We start from the raw sequence: 9,498 nt of genomic DNA, 5'->3' as shown, positions 1-9,498 counted from the left end.
TGTTGTTGATACGTAAGAAAATACGACAATGTTTCAGGGAAAGAGTAAATCATTACATCCTACAATATATCCCAAGATAGGAAATGTGTTTGCATATAGACAACTTTGATACAAACTGTTCCTTTATGGTGTTATGTCTGAAGTATTTCATTTAGATTTTACGGGCCTTTCCATTTTGCAGTATTGAAATCTACAAACAAATAGACACAAACAAAATTGATTGAATAAAGAAACAAATTACGTTTCAGTATGGACAGTGAATACTCCCACAGTTTGAAATGCCTCAAATGAGAGTCACTGATGATAACAAATAAACATAGTTGATTTAAAATGATCATAAAACTATAATAACATTAATGTCATTATATGCGATATCAATAATTATGAACCCCTACGTGGGCGGATGAGGACCTTTAAGTTTTGACTCCCCGGCGGCAGAGCACGAGTTTCCAGATGTGCCTGGCCGCCATACGAACCCCACCGAAAATCCAATCTAATACTTTCTACCCACAGTACTGGCACTCAGTTCCCAAACTTTTTTCATTGGCGAGCTAGCCTGCTCTGCATGCACGGGAGAGACAGTGGTGAGAGCGTAAATTGCTTTACACTGCACGCATTTCCTGTCTCGTTCGTGCTTGGGGCCGCTGCTGATCCGCCATTGAGCATAGCTCCCAACTCTGCATAACTTCTCTTTTTACTCACACGAATTCATTTTGACCATTTTCAAGTCAGGTATGTAACGTCTGTTCAGAATGTTTATTTCAAAAGAGCATTAGATGGATTTTTATGTTCAGTGTAAAGAGATAACTCTGATTCTCTCTATGCGACGCACTTCGGCGATTTTAGAGAGGAGGGTCTTTTTTTTCTCCATCGTGCGATCATAAACGCGGTTCTGTGTAAGCTTAGTGCGGCGCGGCGGCTCCCTATTCATTGTACTCGCAGTATATGTGCAGGGTTGCAGTGTGCTGAATAGGCATTTAAACGTCGATTTAGTTTGCTGCATGGCGTGACGGCCGGGCTTGTCCTGTAACTGACTCTGCTATTATCGGCCACTTCTCGCATTTCCGCTGAGATTATAGAGGACTTTGCTTTTGTACGTATACATTTACTGATAATTTGCTTGTATGCCATTTGCAATATATGTCCAGAGAATTGTATTTTATGTGATGGTGATGATGGAGGCGATGCATGGTGGTAATTGCTGATTGTGTTTTTTGAACCGTGACCTTGGGTTAATAATTGGCGGATCCAACTTTTGGTTGTTTGATCTTTCAGAATCTTACTGTTTTTGTTAGCTGAATTATATATGTTTGCCATTAAAATGAAACTGGTTTGTGAGCTGTGAAACAAGTATTCTGTTTCAGAGACAGCATATGTCTTTCGTCAATTATTAGATTGTCGCTCGCGATTTTTAGCGAGGCAGAGTGGGTTAAATTGATACGGAATCGGATCTTAGGCGGCCTACTCTTTGGCCTCGGGACACTTGCAGTTAGTTGCAATGTGTGTGTGTTGTGTGTATTAGCACATTGTGTATGCACTTGCTTCGGATGCTGTGTGTGACTTTTAGATGCCTGCTCTACGCATTATCGAGCGAGTGTGTCTAAGCTCAATGAGATAACATGTAGGAACTTTTGAGAAAACTTTGCGTGGTGTGGTGTCGTCTGCGAAACTTGTAGAACCTTACTCGTGTGTGTGTGTTTCTGTGTGTGTTGTGCGTATGCGGTTTATGTGTGTGTGTCATCATCAGGCAATGACGCCATGAGGCTCGGGGTTTAGGAGTTTGCAGGGGTGCCATAATTTTGGGGTCATATGGTTTATGTGAGTTGTGTAGAGGATGATGATCATTGGGTTACAGTGTGTAGGTATTTGAGGTGATCGAATGCCATAAGACCAATGCAGGCCCATTAGTAATTTTGCCTGGTATACAGTATGCATGAGGAATTATACTAGTCCTCTTTTACTTCTAAAGAGGCTAATGAATTGTAATTACTTTCTTGATTGCTTTGCTGGTGAATTTCAGTGTGTCTATAACTTGTTTGTAATTGTCTGAAAATATTGGCATACAAATAAGTTATTGATTGGTTTTAAAGTTTAGTAATTTTATTCTTAAAAATAAATACCCACTAATTATGTTACATGTATTTTTACATCAGTTGGACTCATTTCTTCAGTCAGTTACATAATATGATTGACTTTATTTGTCATGTAACAAAACTTGCCTTCTCCACATGTATTGCAAATTTTTATTTATTCATATATATTTTTATAATTGTTTTCTCCTTCTCTACTCTCTCTTTTTTTTGTCTAGAATCCTAGAAAATAGGAAAACTTTGACCATTTTAACACTTAGCAAATATGTCATATTTTGACTCCATTGGTGTAGGGCAAATTTAATGGCAAGATACTTGTAGATGTTGAAATAAATGAAAATATATATATTCATCTAGAGTCCATCTTAAAAGTATAAAATATCATTCTACAGTTATTTATTTTCCCCGACATTTGATGAGCCCCCCCCCCCCCATAAAAGAACAGTTCTTTTTTAGGTAGATGTAAATGTATATAGGATATCAGGAATGATTTGAATATATCTTTGCTCGAAAGTAGATACTGTACTGATCATGGAATGTCTGTGTAAACATTGAATTACCTGACTAAAAATATGCAGAAAATTGAGAAGAAAGTCAACACAACACTCTACAAAATGTACAAAAATTCATTAATGAAAAATGAAATTGTTAAAAGTTTGAACTCTTTATTAGACACTTGTAGACATTCACATTTTATCTGGCATATAAATAAGCCAAGACTATTCTATACATTTCTCCTTAATAGTTCCTTTAGTCGCCAATAACACCACTCTTAAACTGACTTTCATAGAATGAAATATCAAATCCATTTTTAATTATTGTGTAAACTGTAAAAGGAAATAGTGTGTCAAGTGAAAATGACAAAAATTAAAAAATTTGAATTGAAGTTGATGATCAATCAATCTATTATTTGTCTGTTGATTTGTAAAGGTTATGAATAGTTACAATTCTCCTAAACCAACAATTGTAAGGGAATAAAATGTGCAGCTTTATTCAAGACTTCAATATATTATACTGTAAATGGGTAGGGCATTCCAATCTGTCATGTAAACCAATACACATGTCATGCATTCATAGCTTTTATAAGGCACTTCCTGTCTTTCGATTCCTCTAGATAATTGCATGCACTTGCAGGCATACTATACATAAATAATATTATCATGAAACTCATTTCACTACTAAGTTTTGTAGTGCTGGCAAGGTGATTCTTCAAAACAAAACAAAAATCACTTTCTGTACCAGTTGAAGGCTTGTAATCACTGTTAGAATACCGATCGGTGCACTTTATCAAATTTACCCTATTAGTTTATGGAAAGTTGTAAGAGGTACCCTCAATTTGAAATGTCAGTAGAATATTTTGCGGTGCTTTGTTTTGTTCATGTTTTTTGTTTATAATAATGCAGGACAGTGGTTATTTGGAACATTACTCAATTGAGGGGTGAAAATGGCAACTACATGTGATAACTGTTTAAAAAATAAATGACCTTTTCTGTAGTACTTCTAAGTTTGAATTGAATACAGTAAATGCAGTTTAAGAATTAAGACGTTTAGATTGTAGATACACCTGTATACACATACAAAGACGAGGGTTATTTATTGTTTTATATCACCTGTGCATGATACATGTACATTACTTGATTATCATGAAACTTGTGCATTCATTATTCATTTATGCATCATTGGTGCATTTTATGATGCACAGGTGGGAAATTAATATTCAAAAGGGAAACAAGCGTTTCTGAACGCACCTGTGTGACATTTATTAAGATTCATGGATATTTGGGGTCACTTCTATTTGCTAACTACACATACATTTACAGGTCATTACACTATGAACATGACAGACAAAGAAAGCGGACAAAATACAGTTCCTCAGGTAGACAAACGAACATCCCTTCACTGCTATTATGTAAAAAGGTGAATATGCATGTGACACCTGTTCTACACATTTTTACATAATAGCAGTGAAGGGATGTTCCTTTGTCTACCTGAGGAACTGTATATTTTGTCCGCTTTCTTTGTCAGTCATGTTCATAGTGTTAATGCAATCCAAAATCTGAACAATACATCATTTTTAAAGATGGTCTATACAATGAAGGTCTGAACATTCTCACAAAGCTTTTGTTTTGTAGAGAACTTTCTTGAAATCACATCATCTCTGGACCCCAAACTTTAGGGTCCAGGGTTGTGCCTTTCTAAGGAAAAAGTGAAATTGTTTCGTTTTGTAATGTACAGCTTAAAATTACAGAGAACATATTTGCTGGTGTAGGCCTTCCACCGAAAGTTATTGTGAAACCAGAAACTTCTGTGACAGTTTCTATGGCAAGTTGACCAAAAAAAAAGTTGCATCAGTAGTGATTCCCTCATTTTATTGCATGATACTTGTCACCCACAAAATGTTAAATATTTTCAAGAACATTTCTTGTGTGTGTGTGTGTGTGTGTGTGTGGGTGTGAATATTTCTGGCTTTATGGTATGTTCATTTCAGGATGTTGTGTTACACTAGAAGTATTCAGCATGTACTCTCCCTCGTCGAATTGGTCATATCCAGATTGGGTGTTTTATTAGTAATATCCTGAATAGAAAGTACATGTATAAGGGAAATTTGTTCATTGTTTGAATGTACCGTTTCACTTATTTTCTTTTTGTGAAGAAATGAAAATGCTAAATATAGCTGAAGTGTTAGAAATGTAACATTACAAAATATAGAAATGTAGTGATGACTGAGTGAAAGTTGTCAGAAGAGAGAAATTTACACAGAGTTATATGGCCATGTTTCTCTATATTTGAAAACTTCATTTCGAAAACAACAATAACAACAAAAACAAAATAAAATGTCTCTTTTGATAGACTGAATTGATAACATATGTTTTAAAATTTTAAGATTTGATTCCAATCAGCATCTCTCATTCCATCGTAGATATTACTAGTAGAAAAGTAATGCACTGATGAAGGAAAAAATGTCACCAAAAATACAATAACTGAAGAACAGACAAACAAAATTGAGAAATTTGAAAAAGAAACATTGAAAAATTGAAAAGAAAGACAATTACTTGCAAGGAAGTCTCACTTTTGGTAGGGGATGAGTTATTTTCTCTCCATTTAAAGGCCCACTGCACTACTTGTAGCTATTTGCGCCCTCTATATAACAAACAATGACTAATCGTGACCATTGGTCCCCCATGATCCTCTTTTTCTTATGTTAACTGAGAGCTGAGTTGATGAGATAACCACATGTCCAGTGACCTTGCTGGGCAGTCTACTCCCTCCTATAAACTACGGCAGATAAGCTTTAACTGCCTCGATGCATTTATGCATTTTCTAAAGAGTCTTTTTGCTCAGTCAGATAGCACACAATCCATGGATGAGTGGTTCTGTAGCTTTTTTGTTGTATGCATTCTCCTCAGAGAGTTGATATCACGCCACTGCACCGTCCAAATCGGTGCCATTTCAATATGAAAAATTATTATTATTTCCTAACATCCTTTATGTCTTCAGGCGATATGGTTGTCCTTTGAATAACATCATTTGAAGGCAGCTGTGCATTCATTCGTTTATACCTGAAACCTATAGGTAGTCCAAACCAATATTTATTTAGGTTCAAACTACAGGGTGTATAGAATGAGATTCAATAAAACTGATTTTTACAGTTTCAATCAGTCACATCAATCTGATTTTTAAAATGTATTTGCTATTTAACTGTAGCTTTGTTTTTTCTCCATAAATTCTATCCTGGGGCATTTTTTGTTAGTGTGTGTGGTTTTATCATTTGGCAAATCCAGTGTTATTTACCACATTTTACCCTAAAATGTGTAATTTGATTTACAGGTTAAAAGAATGGTCATTTAGGGTCATAATATAAGAAAAATTGAAAATTAAAATATCACTCCAAGAGTCCAAGTGTCTTCCACTGGCATAAAAGGGAAATGTTAAAACTACACTCTACATTGAACTATCCTAATGAGTTATGACATCCTTATATTATGAAGAAATTTTGTATTTTCTATTTGGAGTTTTCAATGAATTGTGACATCAAGTCATCAAGGAGCTATGAATATTATCAAGGATATCCTGTAATACAGAATTACAACATGAAGATTGTTGTCATTGTACATGTACATTTAAGGGGAATTTCTGTACAGTGTGCATGTAGTTGCACAGGTTCCAAGTTATTTTTTTTAATACAATCAGTCCTTTCCTGCTTGAAATTCTATTTTTGTTTTCCTTCCAGTCCACAGCCGGAGGTTGAAAGAATTGTGCATATACAAAAAGTAACCCCCTTTCTGCTTCAACAAGTGTCGAAGAATAGAACTTGAAGCCTCAAGCTGGATGCATCACTTTCATGCACAGTATTATTATATGAGTAGTAGACAATTTTGGAGCGGGGAGAAAGCCCTAACTCATTTCATTGCAGTTTTGTTTCCTCCATGCCTTCCACCGAAAAAGGGAAGAGAGCGAGAGAGGGAGAGAGAAAAAAAGTGAGGCATTGAGTGATCTTTTGACCTCAGCTTGGCTTGGCGCTGCATCAACCAGTGTGCTTGTGATCTGTGCAATCTCATTGGTTGATTGTCTCTGGGAGAGCGGTAGGATGAGCTGAGGTCTCTCTCTCTCTCTCTCGCCTCGCCTCCCTGGATGGGTGAGGTCATTCCTGCCCCCATAGATACACCGGCTCCTGCTCCTCTCCACTCCTCTCATTCCTCCTGGGCTGGGCTACCCAGGGAATTACATTTTGCATGCATCATGCTGTGGGCTCTAAGGCGATATTGCCTCATAAACAAATGACAGGTTCAGAAATCTATTGAATAAAGGGGTACATGAATGTGGACATCAGTAGTGCTTTTGAAACTTTGAAACAATGTTATACATGTACATGTACATGTATACTGTAAATCAATAATTGCACTGGACATGTACATGTACATGTATGGCGTACATGTACATTTTGGCCTACCAGAGCATGAAAAGAATGACTGTCACTGAAGGCCTACCAACAAGTTTAATTCAATTCATTTCAAAGCTTTACTTTGGATTCAGTTTTCCATACAACAAGATTTAGTAGTCTATTTTACTCTAAAAGTCGTAGGCAATTATGAGCCAAATTTGCTATACATGCGCTCTCTTTATATACATGTAACTCTCTCTTTCTCTCTTTCTGTCTTTCTTTGTGTATCTCTCTCTTTCCCTTTCTCTCTCTCTCTCTCCCTTTCCCTTTCCCATTCTCTCTCTCTCTCTTCCCCTCTCTTTCTCCCTATTTCCAGCCTCTCTGCACCCTCCCCTTCCTCTCATCTGTCTTTCTCATCTCCTTACAGTAGGATACCCTTTCCAACCGTGACATTTAAACACAGTGAGATACCACCAATTGCTATACCTATTGATAGAAAAATGACTCACAGCATTGCTAAAACAAACGGAAGATGCAAAGATTTGAAGTTCACCATTTTTCATGCCAATACAAGTAATAATGAAGGGTATATATATACATATACGGTATATATATATATACAGTGTATATTATATATATATATATATATATACATGTATTTATATATAATTTTTTTTTTTTTTTTTTTTTTTTTTTGGGGGGGGGGGGGGGGGTGTTATTGGTAATTATGTACATTTCATAAAGTACACAATCATCAGATGTTTACGTCATAAGGCCTTTACACTGTAGATAACAATTAAATTAAATGGTGCTTTAAACAGGTGTAAGATGTACCGGTATTTGGGGAAGGATGTACTTGGCTATATATGGGATGGTTTTGAAGGTACTGTACATGTATGTACTGTATGTATGTGTAAAACATGTAAAGGCCTATCTACATGATCCAGGCAAAAGCAAAATAGATTTTAATTTAGTCAGCATAGGTTCAGCAAAACGGCAATGAAATCAAGAAAAGATTACCCAGAAATTAAATGTTATATTCTTTAAAAAGCTGAAATTTCGTACTTGAAAAAGCAATTTAGTACATGTACATGTATGTATTATCTTTTCTACAATTGATTTGGCAACTTTTGAAAGATTTCTATTTTACAACTCTTAAACAATTATGATGTTGCTAGGAACTTTCATATTTTATCTGTTTACAATTGGAGAAGGCATGAGTCTTTCAAAATGTACTCTAAACATTTTTGTTGATATTTTCAATGCAAAGTATTTTGATTGAACATTGAGAAAGCCAATGAAAATAGACACTAAGGGGAAGTTATCATCCAATTTAATGATGTTTGCTATGTACCCAACTGCAATTAAAAAATGGGCTCAGAAAAACAAAGAATGTTGATAGAGTAGAATTCCTTATTTACTGCATTTAAATTAAGGACATACTTTTTCACTGGAACTTGCTGATCAATATTCCTTGTAAATCAACTTGAGATTGATACATGTACATGATATGCACTCACTTTTGTGTTGTGGAAGCTATTAAATCAACTGAATACACATATAGGCTACATGTACACGTTTACAATGAGCTGAGATATCATCAGCTCATTGTAATAGATAACACTGTGACTGTGTACATATCTGTCATTAATGATAAAACGTATTTGTGTACAATGTACACTGTCTGAATGCATTTTGATTAGATATATATGTATTCAACTCAAGGCATAAACAACTGATGTACTGTACGTGTAAATATACAATTGTTTTTTTAAATGATCTTTAGAACTATCCACAAAAGACCACAATGTTTCAAAACAATGCTTATGATTCAGAGGTTTAGACTTTTTCTTAAATCTGATAAATCTTCCTTTAAAAAAAATATATGACACATGTTAAACTGTTTTTTATTATTATGTATTTTAGACTAGATTATATCAGTCCTATTGTTTAAATGTAAGCTACATGTTTGTCAGACTCTGTAAATGCAAATTAATTGCTTGTGAAAATTTGGTACATACACTGTATACATGTACTTCTACATGTACATGTACATGTACATGGACCATAATATCTGTACGATGTTTGTACAAAACTTTCCAAAGAAATAAACCCACTTGAGTAGGGGACTTCTGTAATTCTAGAAAACTTTAGGCTATTTGTTGTGAAAATTAAACAGTCATTCAGGCTTGTGGGGTTGCTTTTTTGTCATGCGGCAGGCATTTCTGAGTTCTGAAAATCCGAGGCTTGTTATTGCTCCATCTAAATTGCTGGTTTCCTGTTGCAGAGTTCCCCTAAACTGTGTTATTACCCACGGAGAGGACATTAAGCTCTATTACCGCTGTCCTGCCTTCTCTGTCTCTCGCTCTATGGTATAACACAGACATCCCATTGCAAGCTTTTGGGTAGCTTTCTCCATGCAGGCGCACATAGCACAATGTTGCATGTATGTGTGGGTATTGGGGAAGTGAACTTTCCCTTATTGCACACAAACTGCAGGAAATATGATGTTAATTCAAGTGACAA

General features: G+C 35.5%; 1 protein-coding gene across 3 annotated transcripts in view; it reads left to right on the top strand.

The window, feature by feature from the left end:
• Positions 1–563: 563 nt before the first annotated feature.
• Positions 564–9,498, top strand: part of LOC105445360 — a 29,570-nt gene continuing 20,635 nt past the window's right edge. Inside the window, exon 1 of one of the 3 annotated variants that reach the window (XM_030985431.1) lies at positions 564–732. The gene's annotated coding sequence lies outside the window, so the exon portion shown is untranslated. Of the gene's footprint in view, positions 733–925; positions 1,094–9,498 lie in introns of those variants that run through there. The other 2 variants (XM_030985434.1, XM_030985432.1) reach the window with 2 other exon arrangements.

Source organism: Strongylocentrotus purpuratus, unplaced genomic scaffold (genome assembly GCF_000002235.5).
Source record: "Strongylocentrotus purpuratus isolate Spur 01 unplaced genomic scaffold, Spur_5.0 spur5_scaffold_15, whole genome shotgun sequence".
In the NCBI taxonomy this organism is placed as follows: domain Eukaryota; kingdom Metazoa; phylum Echinodermata; class Echinoidea; order Camarodonta; family Strongylocentrotidae; genus Strongylocentrotus; species Strongylocentrotus purpuratus.
This window is presented reverse-complemented; position numbering and strand designations above follow the sequence as displayed.